This window comes from Saccopteryx bilineata, chromosome 9 (genome assembly GCF_036850765.1).
Source record: "Saccopteryx bilineata isolate mSacBil1 chromosome 9, mSacBil1_pri_phased_curated, whole genome shotgun sequence".
In the NCBI taxonomy this organism is placed as follows: Eukaryota; Metazoa; Chordata; class Mammalia; order Chiroptera; family Emballonuridae; genus Saccopteryx; species Saccopteryx bilineata.
In genome coordinates this window covers 58950641-58968445 of record NC_089498.1, presented here as the reverse complement: position 1 = coordinate 58968445, position 17805 = coordinate 58950641, and the positions used below count along the sequence as shown (strand labels likewise).

Genomic DNA, 17805 nt, shown 5'->3' with positions numbered 1-17805 from the left:
TTGAAAAGGTAAAAAAACTTGATGAACCTTTAACTAGACTCATCAAGAAAAAATGAGAGGGAACCCAAATAAATAAAATTAGAAATGAAAGTGGAGAAGTAACAACTGAAAACACAGAAATACAAAGGGTTGTAAAAAAAAATATTATAAAGATCTATATGCCAAAAAATTGGACAACCTAGGTGAAACGGATTAATTCTTAGAAATATACAAGCCTCCCAAACTCAATCTGGAAGAATCAGAAAACCTAGACAGACTAATTATAACAAATGAAATTGAAACAGTTATCAAGACTCCCTGCACACAAAAATTCTGGACCAAATGGCTTCACAGGTGGATTTTACCAAACATTCTTAGAAGAACTAACACCTATCTTCTCAAGGTATTCAAAAAAAAAAAAAAAAAATCAAGAGGGAAGACTTTCATGCTCATTTTAAGAGAAAAGCATTATCCTCATTCCAAAACTAGCTAAGGACCCTGTAAAGAAATAAAACTATAAGCCAATTTCCCTAATGAACATACATGCTAAAATTCTCAAAAAAAAAATATACTGGAAAACTGGACCTAGCAATATATTAAACAGATCATACATCATGATCAAGTGGGATTTATTCTGTGGAGGCAAGGTTGGTACAACACAGTGTATCTGTAAAGTCATGGTGCACTTTTGACCGGTCACAGGAAGCGGCAAAAGATGATAGAAATGTGAAATCTACACCAAATGAAAGGAAAAACCTCCCAGTTTCTGTAGGATGACGTAACACCATGTATACAGTGGAGCAGCCCACGGCCATGCCAGTCGAGATGTGGACGGTACAGAAGAAAGTTCAGTGTGTTTGTGGCTCACTAAATTCGAATCCGTGACCAAAGTGCAACGTGAATATTGGCGCGTTTATAATGAAGTGCCACCACATAGGAATAACATTACTTGGTGGGATAAACAGTTGAAGGAAATTGGCAGTTTGGTGAAGAAACCCTGTTCTGGTAGGCCATCAGACAATGACGAGTCTGTAGAGGCTATACAGAATAGCTACATAGGAGCCAAAAAAAATCTGTGTGTGAGCCCACATCAAACCGCATTAAATAGGTATTAAACTGGGAGAGTTTTCCTTTCATTTGGTGCAGATTTCACATTTCTATCATCTTTTGTTGCTTTCCTGTGACTGGTCAAAAGTGCACCATGACTTTACGGACACACAGTATTTGCAAGTCAATCAATGTGATTCATCATAAAAACAAAATGAAGGATAAAAATCACATAATCATATTAATAGATGCAGAAAAGCATTTGATAAAATCCAGCACTCGTTATGATCAAAACTCTGAGCAAAGTGGGAATACAGGGAACATATCTCAACATAATAAAGGTCATCTATGACAATCTGACAGCCAACATCATACTCAATGGGCAAAAATTAAAAGCAATCCCCTTAATATAAGGAACAAGACAGGGGTGTCACATTTCAGCACTCTTACTCAACATAGTTCTGGAAGTCCTCCTAGTCTAAGCAATCAGAAAACAAGTAATAAAAGGCATTCAAATTGGAAAAGAAGTAAAACTGTCATTATTTGCTGATGGCATGATATTGTACATAAAAAACCCTAAAGTCGCCTGACCTGTGGTGGCGCAGTGGATAAAGTGCCGACCTGAAAATGCTGAGGTCGCCGGTTCAAAACCCTGGGCTTGCCTGGTCAAGGCACATACGAGAGTTGATGCTTCCAGCTCCTCCCCACCTTCTCTCTCTCTCTCTCTCTCTCTCTGCTCTCTTCCTCTCTGTCTCTTTCTCTCTCTTTATCTCTCTTCTCTAAAATGAATTAAAAAAATTAAAAAAAAAACCCTAAAGTCTCAGTCAAAAAACTACCTGACCTGATAAATTATTTCAGCAAGGTGACAGGATATAAAATTAATATTCAGAAATCAGGGGCATTTCTATACACCTACAATAAACTGTCATAAAGATAAATTAAGGAAACAATCTCCTTCACTATTACAACAAAATAATGTACCTAGGAATAAATTAAACCAAGGTGATAAAAGACTTATATTCAGAAAATTTTAAGACATTGAAAAAAGATATCAAGAAAGACACTAACAAGTAGAAGCATGTACTGTGTTCATGGATAGAAAGAAAAAGCATCATTTAAATGTCTATGCTATTCAAAGCAATCTATAGATTCAATGCAATTCCTATTAAAATACCAATGGTATACTTCACAGATCTAGAACAAATACTCCAAAAATTTAACTGGAACCAACAACAAGAACAACAACAACAAAAAAACCAAATAGCCTCAGCAATCTTGAAAATGAAGAATAAATTGGAAGGTATCATACTTCCTAATATGAAGTTATACTACAAAGCTATTGTAATCAAAACACCTTTGTATTTGCATGAGGACAGGCATACAGATCAATGGGACAGAGAATGAAGATATAAACCCATGCTTTTATGGTCAATTGATATTTGACATTGGAGGCAATAATATACAATGGAGTAAAGAAAGTCTCTTTAATAAATGGTGTTGTAAAAATTGGACAAGTATATGCAGAAAAAATGATACTATACTACCAACTTACACCATTCACAAAAACAAACTCAAGCCTGACCACGTGGTAGTGCAGTGGATAGAGTGTCAGCCTGGGATGCAGAGGACTCAGGTTTGAAACCCTGAGGTAAATAGGTTGAGCGTGGGCTCACCAGCTTGAGTGTGGGGATGCTAGCTTGAGATTGGGTCATAGATATGACCCCATGGTTGCTGACTTGAGCCCAAGGTCGGCGAATTGGCTGGAGCTCCCCAGTCAAGGCACATATGAGAAAGCAATCATGAACAACTAGGAAGCCAAAACAAAGAATTGATTCTTCACATTTCTCTCCCTTCCTGTCTGTCTGTCACTAACTGCCCCCCTGTCTCTTGCTTAAAAAACAAACAAACAAAACCCAAAATGAATAATAGACTTTAATGTAAGCTACAAAACCATAAAAATCTTCAGAGAAAACACAGGCAGTAAACTCTCCAGTATCTCTCGTAGCAATATTTTTGCAGATATACTCCACAAGGCAAGTGAAATAAAGGACAATATAAACAAATGAGACTATATCAAACTAAGAAGCTTCTGCACAGCCAAAGACACCATTAACAAAATAAAATGACAACGCACAGAACTGGCCAAAGGAACTGAATAAACACTTCTCCAAGAGGACATACTGATGGCCAATAGGCATATGAAAAAATGTTCAACGTCACTAATCATTGGAGAAATGCAAATTAAAACCACAATGAGGGGGAAGACAAGATGGCGATGGAGTAAGCAGACATACCAACTTCCACCTCCCAGAACCAAAGTGGATTATAAACTAATTTTAAGAACCATCATCTGGAAAAACCAACTTTGGACTAAACTAAGGACTCTTCAACCAAGGAACACTGAAGAAGCCACACTGAGACAGTAAAGAAAAGCAGAAACACGGAGAGGGCTGCCCAGCTCTCTGGAGTGAATGGCAGCTGGGAGAGACTCGCGTGACAGGAAGTGAGTTTAGCAGAGAGGGGAGGGTCCTGGGCCCCAGGAACAAAGTCCCAGCCTGCAGCCCCAGAGCCTAGAAGAGGCGTATAGACAGTATTTAGCTGGAAACAAGTCAGGATACTGTTTGTGAGAAAGAGACTGATTTCTCAGACCCAGGATTCTCCTTAAAGGGACCGCGCAAAACAACCTCTCTCACAACCACTCACCCGGGGCTCCAGGGGATGGGGAGAGAGGAGAGGACTGGAGTAACAGGAAGAGAGTGTAATCTAGGAGGCACAGGGAAAAACATTTTGAGAGACAGCCACCCTAGCCTCTGGGACGAGTCACTTCCCAAATCTGAAGTGAATATTTCCTTTGGAAACAGCAATACCAGCAAAGGGAAGTAGGATACCAACCAAATAAGCTCTCCGGCAGCACTCAGAGCACAGTCACTTAGAAGAGGGGAGCTTTCGGGACTACAGTAGTGAGTCTTAGGGTCTGAACTGCAGTACTCCCACCCACATGGCTGAGGGCTTGCCCGAGGGTGGGCAGCAGCGGGATGTGGAAGTGTGGTTCTGTCGGCAAGGGCAGAAGCCAGCTGGCCACCACTGAGGCCCAGGTGTGAGCTCAGTCTTGCCCAGCTGGGGAGGAGAGGATGTGCAAAAGTGGTCAAGCCCAGCTGCGGGCCATCTGCAATCCAGCCTGCGGGGAAAGGGCAGAAGCCGCGGAAGGGGCAGAGACCCGCCCTTCAGCAAGGGCACAGGGGCACAGCCTTGCCCTACCCGAGGAACCAAGGCTTGTGGCCTGACTTGGGAACCGGCTCCTCCCGCAGGAGTGGAGCCAAAAGCCCAGAACAGGTGGAGTCCCGCTACTGAGCATGGGCATGCAGTCCCACCCGGCCTGTGGAGCCAAGGCTTGCAGCTGTCCCACCAGTGGGCTCCTCTTGCAAGGGCGGGGTGAAAGCCCGGAATCACACGGAGACCTGCAGCTGAGCAAAGGTACTCACCCCTGCCCTCAAGGCAGAGCATAACGCCACCCACAGGGGCGGGGTGAAGGCCAAGGCCACTAACGCTTGTACGCCCAAACACGAGATCACAGCCACTCCCGTGAAGGAGAGGCAGAAACCACAGCAACAGCCCCAGTGGGCAGGCACAGGCAACACCCATACCCGAATGCCCTAGGCAGCAACAGCAGAGGGGGTGGCAGGCCTGCAGAAAGACCACACCAAGAAAACACAGAGGCCACACTCAGTGGACTCTAGTGGCCAAAACATTCTTTTTCACAGATAAAATGAGAAGGCAGAGAAATGCAACACAAATGAATCAAGAGAAATACCCAGAAAAGGACCTGAATGAGTCACATTTAACCAAATTACCAGATGTAGAGTTTAAAATAATGATTGTTAGGATGCTCAAAGATATTAGAACAACAATAGATGGTCATTACGAACACCTAAATAAAGAGATAGCAAATATAAAAAAGGACATTGAAATAATAAAAAATAATCATTCAGAAATGACAAATACAATATCAGAAATGAAGAACACAATGGAAGGAATTAAAAGCAGGATGGATGAAGCTGAGAATCAAATCAGTGAGTTTGAGGACAAGATAAATGAAGGCATGGAAGCAGAGCAGAAAAAAGAGACTCAAAAAGTCTGAGGAAACTCTAAGAGAGCTCTGTGACAACATGAAGAGAAATAGGGGTTCCTGAAGAAGAGAAAGAACAAGGGATAGAGACTTTGTTCAAACATATCATAGCTGAAAACTTCCCTCAATTAAGGCAGGAAAACATCTCACAAGTTCAAGAAGCACAGAGAACTCCTTTAAAAAGAAACTCAAAGAAATCTAAACATCATAATTAAAATACCAAAGCTAAGTGATAAAGAGAAAATATTAAAAGTTGCTAGAGAAAAAAAGACTATCACCTACAAAAGAGCCCCCATAAGGATGACTTCCGACTTCTCAACAGAAACACTTGAGGCCAGAGGGAATGGCAAGAAATATTCAAAGTAATGCAGAACAAGAGCCTACAACCAAGACTACTTTATCCAGCAAGGCTATCGTTTAAAATTGAAGGAGAAATAAAAAGCTTTCCAGACAAAAAAAACTCCAGGAATTCACTACAACTAAACCAATGCTGCAAGAAATGCTAAGGGGCTTGTTGTAAACAGATCAAAGGAGAAAAAGAATATAGCAAAAGAGGAATACAGATTTAAAGAATAAAATGGCAATAAACAACTACATATCAATAATAACCTTAAATGTAAATGGATTAAGTGATCTGATCAAAAGACATAGGGTAGCTGCATGGATAAGAAAACAGGACCCGCCTGACTTGTGGTGGCGCAGTGGATAAAGCGTCGACCTGGAAATGCTGAGGTCGCCGGTTCAAAACCCTGGGCTTGCCTGGTCAAGGCACATATGGGAGTTGATGCTTCCAGCTCCTCACTCCTTCTCTCTGTCTCTCCTCTCTCTCTCTCTCTCTCTCTCTCTCTCTCTCTCTCTCTCTCTCTCTCCTCTCTAAAATGAATAAAAATTAAAAAAAAAACAACAAAAAAAACAGGACCCATACATATGCTGTCTACAAGAGACACATGTTAAAACAAAAGATGCACATAGACTGAAGATAAAAGGATGGAAAAAATTATTTCAAGCAAATGGAAATGAAAAAAAAAGTTGGGGTAGTAATACTTATATCAGACAAAATGGACTTTAAAACAAAGGCTATAGTAAGAGATAAAGAAGGTCATTACATAATGATAAAGGGAGCAATCCAACAGGAAGATATAACTGTTATAAATATCTACGCACCTAATATAGAAGCACCTAAATATATAAAGCAGACTTTGATGAATTTAAAGGGCAAGATCAACAGCAATATTATAATAGTAGGGAATATCAATATCTCACTAACATCACTAGCTAGATCCTCAAGAAAGAAAATTTACAAAGAACCAGCAAACTTAAAGGACATACTAGATCAACTCGATTTAATTATTCAGAACCTTTCACCCTAAAGCAACAGAATATACATTCTTTTCAAGTGCTCATGGTACATTTTCTAGGATAGACCACATGTTATGGCACAAAAGCGGTCTCAACAAATTTAAGAAGATTGAAATTATATCGAGCACTTTCTCTGATCACAATGGCATTAAACTAGAAATCAACCACAACAGAAAAACTGAAAAATACTCAAACACTTGGAAACTAAATAACATGTTATTAAATAACGAATGGGTTAACAATGATATCAAAGAAGAAATAAAAAAATTCCTAGAAACGAATAATAATGAACATACATCAACTCAAAATTTATGAGACAGGCCCTGGCCAGTTGCTTCAGTGGTAGAGCATCGGCCTGGCGTGCAGAGGTCCCAGGTTCGATTCCCGGCCAGGGCACACAGAAGCGCCCATCTGCTTCTCCACCCCGACCCCTCTCCTTCCTCTCTGTCTCTCTCTTCCCCTCCCGCAGCCGGGGCTCCATTAGAGCAAGGTTGGCCCTGGGCACTGGGAGTGGCTCTATGTCCTCTGCCTCAGGTGCTAGAGTGGCTCTGGTCGCAACAGAACGATGCCCCAGATGGGCAGAGCATCGCCCCTTGGTGGGCGTGCCAGGTGGATCCTGATCGGGTGCATGCAGGAGTCTGTCTGACTGCCTCCCCGTTTCTGGCTTCGGAAAAAAAAAATTTATGGGACACAGCAAAAGTAGTCCTGAGGGGGAAGTTCATAGCATTACAGGCATACCTTAAGAAGCTAGAAAAAGCTCTAATAAACAACTTGACCCTGCATCTAAAATAGAAAAATAACAGCAAGTAAAGCCCAGAGGTAGTAGAAGAAAGGAAATAATAAAGATCAGAGCAGAAATAAATGACATAGAGGCTAAAGAAACAATACAGAGGATCAATGAAACCAGGAGCTGGTTCTTTGAAAAGATAAACAATATCGATGAACCTTTAATCAGACTCACCAAGAAAAAAGAGAGAGGACTCAAATAAAATGAGAAATGAGAGTGGAGAAATAACAACTGACACAACAGAAATACAAAATATTGTAAGAAAATACTATGAAGAACTGTACGCCAAAAAACTAGACAACCTAGATGAAATGAACAAATTCCTTGAAACATACAATCTTCCAAAAATCAATCTGGAAGAATCAGAAAACCTAAACAGAAAACCTATTACAACAAATGAGATTGAAACAGTTATCAAAAAACTCCCAAAAAAGAAAAGTCCTGAGCCTGATGGCTTCACAAGTAAATTCTACCAAATATTCAACCAAGAACTAACTCCTATCCTTCTCAATCTATTTCAAAAAAAAGTCAAGAGGAAGGAAGACTTCCAAGCTCCTTTTATGAGGCAAGTATAATTCTGATACCAAAACCAGGCAAAGACAACACAAAGAGAGAAAATTATAGGCCAATATCCCTGATGAATTTAGATGCTAAAATCCTCAAAAAAATATTAGCAAACCGGATCCAGTAATATATGAAAAAAATCATACACCAGGATCAAGTGGGATTTATTCTTGGGAGATAAGGCTGGTACAATATTCGCAAATCAATCAATGTGATTCATCACGTAAAAAAAAAGGAAGGAGAAAAACCACATGATAATTTCAATAGATGCAGAAAAAGCATTTGATAAACTCCAGTACCCATTCATGATCAAAACTCTCAGCAAAGTGGGAATACAGGGAACATACCTCAACATGATAAAGGCCATCTATGACAAAGCCACAGCCAACATCATACTCAATGGGCAAAAATTAAAAGCAATCCCCTTAAGATCAGGAACAAGGTAGGGGTGCCACCTTTCACCACTGTTAGACAACATAGTTCTAGAAGTCCTAGCCACAGCAATCAGACAAGAAAAAGAAATAAAAGGCATCTAAAAATTGGAAAAGAAGAAGTAAAACTATCATTATTTGCAGATGATATGATATTGTATATAGAAAACCCTAAAGTCTCAGTTAAAAAACTACCTGACCTGATAAATGAATTCAGCAAGGTGGCAGGATATAAAATTAATACTCAGAAATCAGCGGCATTTTTATACACTAACAATGAACTGTTAGAAAGGGAAATTCAGGAAGCAATCCCCTTCACCACTGCAACCAAAAAAATAAAGTACCTAGGAATAAATTTAACCAGGGAGATTAAAGACTTATACTCAGAAAATTATAAAACATTGATAAAAGAAACCAAGGAAAATACAAACAAGTGGAAGCATATACTGTGCTCATGGTTAGGAAAAATAAACATCATTAAAATCTTTATATTACCCAAACCAATTTATAAATTCAAAGAAATACCGATTAAAATACCAATGACTTACTTCAAAGATATAGAACACATATTCCAAAAATTTATATGGAACCTAAAGCGAACACGAATAGCCTCAGCAATCTTGAAAAGGAAGAATAAAGTGGGAGGTATCACACTTTCGGATATTAAGTTATACTACAAGGCCATTGTACTCAAAACAGCTTGGTATTGGTATAAGAACAGGCATATAGATCAATGGAACAGAACAGAGATCCCAGAAATAAACCCACACTTTTATGGACAACTGATATTTGACAAAGGAGGCAAGAGCATACATTGGAGTAAAGACAGCCTCTTTAACAAATGATGTTGGAACAATTGGACAGCTATCTGCAAAAAAATGAAACTAGACCACCAACTTACACCACTCACAAAAATAAACTCAAAATGGATAAAAGACTTGAATGTAGGCCGTGAAACCATAAGCATCTTAGAAGAAAACATAGGCAATAAGCTCTCGGACATCTCTCATAGCAATATATTTGCCAATTTATCTCCACGGGCAAGTGAAATAAAAGACAGGATAAACAAATGAGACTATATCAAACTAAAAAGCTTTTGCATAGCTAAAAACAATAAGAACAGAATAAAAAGACGAACTACACAATGGGAGAACATATTTGACAATACATCTGATAAGGGGTTAATAACCAAAATTTATAAGGAACTTCTAAAACTCAACAATCAAAAAATGGGCGAAAGAAATGAATAGACACTTGTCCAAAGAGAATATACAGATGTCAATAGGCATATGAAAAAATGCTCAACATCACTAATCATTAAAGAAATGCAAAGTAAAACTATGATGAGATATCATCTCATACCAGTCAGAATGGCGCTCATCAACAAAACAACACAGAATAAGTGCTGGCGAGGATGTGGAGAAAAGGGAACCCTCCTGCACTGCTGGTGGGAATGCAGACTGGTGCAGCCACTGTGAAAAACAGTATGGAGATTCCTCAAAAAATTAAAAATCGAACTGCCTTTGACCCAGTTATACCACTTTTAGGAATATACCCCAAGAACATCATAGCACTGTTTGAAAAGAAGAAATGCACCCCCATGTTTATGGCAGCATTATTCACAATAGTGAGGATCTGAAAACAGCCTAAGTGTCCATCAGTGGACGAGTGGATCAAAGAGCTTTGGTACATATATACTATGGAATACTACTCAGCCATAAGAAATGATGACATCGGATCATTTACAACAATATGGATGGACCTTGATAACATTATACTGAGTGAAATAAGTAAATCAGAATAAACTAAGAACTATATGATTCTATACATAGGTGGGACATAAAAATGAGACTCAGAGACATGGAGAAGAGTGTGCGAGTTATGGGGTGTGGGGGGAGGAGAGGGATGGGGTTGGCAGAGGAGAGGGGCACAAAGAAAACCAGTTAGAAGGTGATGGAAGACAACTTGACTTTGGGTGATGGGAATGCAGCATAATCAAATGTCAAAATAACCTAGAGATGTTTTCTCTGAACATATGTACCCTGATTTATCAATGTCACCCCATTAAAATTACAAAAAAAACCCCACAATGAGGTACTACCTGTCAGTATGGCGCTCATTAACAAAACAACACAGAATAAGTGCTGGTGAGGGTGTGGAGAAAAGGGAACCCTCCTGCACTACTGGTGGGAATGCAGACTTGTGCAGCCACTGTGGAAAACAGTGTTTCCTCAAAAAATTAAATATAGAACAGCCTTTTGACCCAGTTATCCCACTTTTAGGAATATATCCTAAGAATCTCAAAACACTAATTCAAAAGAAGATACGTACCCCCCCCATGTTTATTGCAGTGTGTTTATACACAATGGAATACTATGCAACCATGAAAAAGGAATTTGCCATTGCAATTACCTTTTGCAATTGCATGACTAGAACTGGAGATTATGCTAAGTGAAATAAGCCAGGCAGAGTAAGACAAATATCATATGATCTTACTTATATATCAAATCTAATGAACATGGTGAACTGAGGAATGGAATGAGGCAGAGGCTGAGTCACAGGGAGCAGAGGGACAGCTTTCAGACAGAAGGCAGATGAGTGGACAGTGTCAGAGAAGGTGAAGGCATTAGTGAAATTATATAAATATATACATAACACATAAATACATAGAACAGCAATCCAAGAGGGATTAGTGGAGAGAGCGGGAGGGTCAAAGAGGGTATAATGGGGCCACATTGTTGGGGGATGAGGGTGTTAAATTGAGCAGGACACTTGAATCCATGTAACAAAATAAATTAAAATTTTTTAATAATAAAAAATTATATATAAAAATCAAAACTAAAGGAAATTTAAAAATTGTGTATAGAAGTCAATGAATTAGAAAACATATGTACAATAGAAATATCTAAAAATCAAATGTTAATTCTTAGAAAGATTAATAAAATTGATAGTACCCTAACAATAATCATCAAGAAAAACAGAAAACCTAAGGGATGACTACATAAAAGTATATCATTCACAACTCTATACCAACTAGATTGATGATTTGGCTAAAATGCACAAATTTCTTGAAAAACACATAAAAATTGAACATAACAAATAGAAAGTGTTTCTAGTCTTATATATAGTAAAGAGCTAGAACTTGTTATTAAAATTTCCCAAAAAACCTCTAGGCACAGATGGCTTCAGTCTATTTTTCAAAAAATTGGGAAGAAAACAAATGTTACACATATCTTTCAAGAGAATAAAAGAGAAATATTGCCCAAATCCTTTTATAAGGCCAGTATACTTAATGTATCCAATATGACAAAGATATTCAAGAAAGGAAATTACTGACCAACTTCTCTCATGAACACAGATGCAAAAATTTTCAACAAAATACTAGTAATACAATCCAGAGATTTTTTTAATGAGGACAATACATAACAAAGTGGACTTTAGCCCAGAAATCTAAAGATAATTTAACAACTTGAACATCAGTTAATGTAATTTATACTTTATTTAGTAGAGAAAAATGAAAATCACAATAATCTTGATATATGTAGAAAAAACATTCTATAAAATTCAACATGTAACTCAACAGCAATAAAATGCTCAATAAACTAATAGAATTTAGTAATATAAAGCAAACACCATACATAATATTGAAATAATGAAAGTTTTCCCTCAGAAATCAAGAAAGGATGCCTGCTATCACTATTTTTATTCAACATAGGACAGGAGGTCATAGCTATTGCAACAAGAAAAAGAAATGAGGCATATAGATTCAAAATAAAGATATGATCACTATTTTGCAAGCAGCAGAATTATAACTGCAGAACACTGAAGTTCTACAAACTTTTAGCTTGACCAGGTGGTGGCGCAGTGGATAGAGTGTCGAACTGGGATGCGGAGGACCCAGGTTAGAGACCCCGATGTTGCTGGCTTGAGCGTGGGCTCATCTGGTTTGAGCAAAGCTCACCAGCTTGGACCCAAGGTCACTGGCTTGAGCAAGGGGTTATTCGTGGAGTCTGCTGTAGCCCCACGGTCAAGGCACATGAGAAAGCAATCAATGGACAACTAAGGTATCGCAACAAAAAACTGATGATTGATGCCTCTCATCTCTCTCCGTTCCTGTCTGTCTGTCCCTATCTATCCCTCTCTGTCTCTGTAAAAAAAAATTTTTAAAAATCTACAAACTTTAAAAAAGTGAATTTAGCAAGGTTGTAGGAACCAAGGCAAATATTATAAATTGTTTTTCATTACAGTAGGAATATACTAAAAATTGAGATGAAAATAACTTTTATAATAGGTTTTAAAAATTAGATACCTAAGAATAAATCCAATGAAAAATATGTAAGACCTCTCAATACAGAAAACTACAAAACAATCAGAAATTAAAGACAACCACAATATATTGAATGATATGTGCATCATTTATATGATACATCTACATAGCATTCATGGAATAGAAGACTTAGTTGGATGTGGTGGTGACTCTAAATTCTTTTTTATGTAGAGATCTACGTGCCCTCCCCTTGAATCTGAGGAGTTGTGATTGCTTCAACCAATCAGCGACACAATGTTCCCTCAAAGGCTAGATCATAAACGGTTGAGCATCTCTCTTCATTCTCTTGGAACACTTGCTCTCCAGATGCTGCTCCCTCTTGGAGCTGCCATGTCATGAACAGCTCAAACCACATAGAAAGGCTTTTTACTAAGTGTTCTATTGGATAATGCTTATTTAGGTGCTAACATTTGAATGAAGAAGCCTCCAAATGATTTCCGCTGCCAGCCATTTGTCACCCCAGTGGAGGCCCTAAGTCTCAGGGAAGACAAGCTCTCCTTGCTGAGCCCTACCGCAATTCCTGACTCAACAGAATCCATGAACATAATAAAACAGTTGTTCTTTTAGTATATCCTTAGTCTGTGTGTGTGTGTGGGGGACGGATGTCATTCAGCAATATATAATCAGAATAAAGATGTCAATTTTTACCAAAATTGTTCTATGGATTTGATACAATGCCGATCAAAATCTTGGCAGGAGAAATGGTAAAGCTGATCCTAAAATATATCTGGAATCCTAAGAGACATGAATAGTCAAAACAACACTGTAAAAGAACAAAGTTGGAAGACCCAATTTTGTGTACTGCAATTTTAAGTTACTATGAAGCTACAGGTTTAAGGCATAAAGTATTGGTATGAAGCATCAAGACCAATGGAAGAGGATTGTGAGTCTAGAGATAAACCTCTGTGTTTAGTTGGTTTCAAAAAGGGTACCAAGACCACTCAATGGGAAAGATTAGTCTTTTTAGCAAAGGGTGCAGACCTGATCTTCAGAGGCTTGCTTACCAGGCTGGCCTCTGCTGCCATCCAGGCACTTGGCTCTTGCAAGTTTCCTTCCCTATGTGATACTGTGGTGTCTGCTGTGCTGACTAAACTTTTAAATAATGGAATTTATGAGGAACACCTGCTTTTCTTCTGGAAGACTAGAATTTTGAAGGGCAAAGGGTGCCTACATGATTTAGCCCAATAAAAACCCTTGACAGAAAAATACTGTGCCCACGTCATGGCATTTCACAGAGGCCTTCTGCGTGGCCTCTTCAGAGAGAACACAGGAAGCCTGCACATCAGTTTCTCTGGACTGCCTCATCTCTCTTCCCCTGACCGATCCATCCAACTGTGCATCTTTGCTGTGTCACCATAATAAATTTTAGCTGGGAGTACGAACATATGCTTAGTCTTGTGAATTCATCTATCAACACAGTGAAAGCATGGGTGGTCATGGGACTGCCAAAACAAATGTATAAGAAGTGATAAAACAAGTGGTGTTACTTGTTCCTCACTATATCTATGCATTAAGAGTTAGTAATAAAATAATTCATACACAACTCAGTGACCTTTTGCATTAGAGATCTTAACACAATCAAGCAAATTCTATGGGGGCAACATAATGCTAGTATGATAAAAGCCACTTCCTAATGAGGTAAGAAGGGCACATCCCTCCTTCTTGAACAGTAGAACCTAAGTGTTAAAATAAAAATTTAAAAAACTGTATTTAAAAAATGTATCTAATGTATCTTATTGTACAAAAATATCCTCAAATGCTAGTCCTTTTAGGTGAATATTCCCTCTTTTACTAATTCAGTTCATTTAGAGTTTAAAACCACATTCTTAGGATAACAGAGCAATGGAAGAAGCAGAAATTCCAATGTGACATAATATAAATAAGTGATAAAACACTATTAGGTGTCACCAAGACTAATGCACAACTTATTCCCACAACCAAAACATCAAGTATCCACAAGTTTTCAGTTACCACCACTACTAAAAAAACTCCTGTTGAAAGCATACCAATTACACAGTTTAAGAGGAATTTGCAGCTATCATTCAGTAGCAAAAAAACCCAGAAATGATAATGCATAGGATTTTTTTATGAGTGAAATTAGACAACTCTCTACCTGCTGCCTTCTTTGTATCATAAAACTGTCATAGCAGTAAAAGAGAAGCACTATAAAAAAAATGAGAACTTTCACAAATAACCTGCATTACATTTTAGGACTTTTAAATTGCAATTAAACGTGTTTTAAAGAAAAATATTTTTGAAAGTTCTAATTTACAGTTAATAGATGGGTAAAACTAAACTCTAAAAATTCTGATTTGTGGTTGTTTTAATAATCACTTAAAAGTTATAAACTTTTTTAAAGGCAGTCCTCTCTTATATCGTAACAGACCAACTTCAAGAATTTGAGTCCACTGAAGCTGTTTACACGGCCGTGGCTAAAGCATTAATCCCATTTTCCATGGCTGGTCCTAAGGAGAATGAGTAGCAGGACTGATGACTCGACTCCGAAGAAGAATGAGTAGCAGGACTGATGACTCTACTGCAGAATCAAGTTTTAAATCATCCACTGGACTGGTTTTTGACTCCATTTCAAGCTGACTACCAATAAACGTGACATAGGTAGCTTCATGACCAAGAAGTTCTTTTAATCTGAGAGAAAATAAACTTGCCCAATGTTTCCATTTTAAATAGTGTCAGATAGGTACCAGATTTATTTGGGTGATCACTTCCTAATTATATAAATGTCTAACCACTGGGTTATACACCTAAGGTAATATAATATTGTACATCAACTATAATTAAAAAACAAAAAATTATTTTAAAAAATTAAAAATACAGACCTGTGAGAGGGCAGGATTCTGTAAAGCATCGGTCATTGTAATAAAATAAGAGTAATGAAAAACTACATGCAGTATTGTTTCTATCATTATGTTTTTTTTTAAGTCACTCTTTTAAATATTAGCTCTTAGGATTGCCCTTGAGTGCTGTGTTTATGTTTCTCACTTAATACTTTTTTTTTTTTTTTTTGGTATTTTTCTGAAGTTGGAAACGGGGAGGCAGTCAGACTCCCGCATGCGCTCGACCGGGATCCACCCGGCATGCCCACCAGGGGGCGATGCTCTGCCCATCTGGGGCGTAGCTCTGTTGCAACCAGAGCCATTCTAGTACCCGAGGCAGAGGCCAAGGAGCCATCCTCAGCGCCTGGGCCAACCTTGCTCCAATGGAGCCTTGGCTGCGGGAGGGGAAGAGACAGAGAGGAAGGAGAGGGGGAGGAGTGGAGAAGCAGATGGGTGCTTCTCCTGTGTGCCCTGGCTGGGAATCAAACCCGGGACTCCTGCATGCCAGGCTGATGCTCTACCACTGAGCCAACCGGCCAGGGCTACTTAATACCTTTTGATCCTTTGTAATTAATTTAAGTTGATTTATAAAGAAAAATTTTAATTTTCCCTAACAGAGTTCATGAAAGGGTAGAGTGGGGAAAATAAAGCAAAAATTATTAATACTTGGAGGATTACACAGGCAATGTGTAAACCCTGTATTTCAGAAATTATAATGCTCTTAAGATATTTGGAGGATGAGAATGACGTTGCCCTTACAACCTGTATTACTGATGCATGTGGCAATTACAAGAATCCAGTTTGAATACAGTCTTCAAGTACATCTTAAAGCATCCAGGACTTCAAGTAGGACCCTAAGTATCCAAAAGTCTACCTGTTTCTCACACTCCAGAGAGGTCCTTAAGTTAATGGTTAATCTATGGAGGAAGGCCCCTGGCTTGGGATTTACAGTTATAAAAGCTAACTGATGGCCTGACCAGGCAGTGGCACAGTGATAGAGTGTTTACCTGGGACACCAAGGACCTGGGTTTGAAACCTCAAGATTGCTGGCTTGAGTGGGGTGCTCATCCAGCTTCAGCGAGGGTTTGCTGGCTTGAGCGTGGGATCACACACATGACCCCATGGTCACTCACTGGCTTGAGTCCAAAGGTCGCTAGCTTGAAGCCCCCCATCACTGGCTTGAACCCAAGGTCGCTGGCTTAAGCAAGGAGTCACTGGCTCAACTAGAGCCCACCAGTCAAGGCACATATGAGAACCAATCAATGAACAACTAAGGTGCTGCAACTATGAGTTGATGCTTCTCATCTCTCTCCCTTTCTGTCTCTCTTCTCTTTCTCTCTCTCTCGCATACACACGCTAAAAAAACTTAACTGATGTACTCTGTCAAAATGAAGCAAGAACAGCATACCCAAATGGCGATTTGACTGATCATTATGTCACTGATGAACTCTGAAGACTTTAGTTAGGAACTTGTGCTCACTCCTCAGGAGTCTGGCTGCACAATTCAGATGTAAGCAAAGGCAAACAAGAGTTAGGCAAGTTTCAAAACCTTTAATAAAGAAAAAAAAAAGACACTTCGAAAAATAAATGCCACACAAATGAAAGTTTATAAAAAAGTGAAAGATATTCATGAAACAAAACCTTTCACTATCAAAATATAGTAAATACTGAAATCTAATGATGTGGAGTGTTCAAATTCTGGGCAAATGTAGCTTATAATAATATAGCTAGTAAAGTAGTGTTTTCATGATATGGCTGTTTCAAGACATCAGTTAATATAATTACTTTTTAAACCTATATTTTCTTAAATATCCATTTCACAATTCATTTAATTATTTACATTCATTTATAAAAACACACTTTCTAACAATGGGTTTTTCTGTGCTTTAATAATAATGAACCATGGTAAAATACTTCAGTGATTTAAATGCTTTGCTAATGACTACACCCATCACAGATTCTTACACATTTATACAGCTACTGCAATAATTAGAAGAGCTACAAACTCTTCTTAAAAATGACACTCACCCAAGTTTGGTAAGCATGCTAATAATTCGAGATGTATTTTTCCCAAGTTAAAACATTAGGACTTTCAAGTTTTCTTTAAAATCTGCAAAGATAACTTGCTTATTTAAACTACTTGTAACTGGCATTTCATAAAAAGCAGAGGAAGCATCATAGAATTTTCTATGCAAGTTCTATAGTAAAAAAAAGGATGCCCTTCTTCAAAGTATGATGGCACCAAAATTCTATTTTAGAAATTCTAAATTTTAAAATGTGAAGAAATACAATGTCAGTTACATCTAGAGTGGTATTTTTATGAATTAACCTAATTATTCTTCATGTCTACA

At 38.3% G+C, this 17805-nt stretch overlaps 1 protein-coding gene across 7 annotated transcripts in view; it reads right to left on the bottom strand.

Annotated features, from left to right (window-relative positions):
- Nucleotides 1-17805, bottom strand: part of UBE2D1 (ubiquitin conjugating enzyme E2 D1) — an 88319-nt gene that overhangs the window by 22789 nt on the left and 47725 nt on the right. The gene's annotated exons all lie outside the window — the stretch shown is intronic.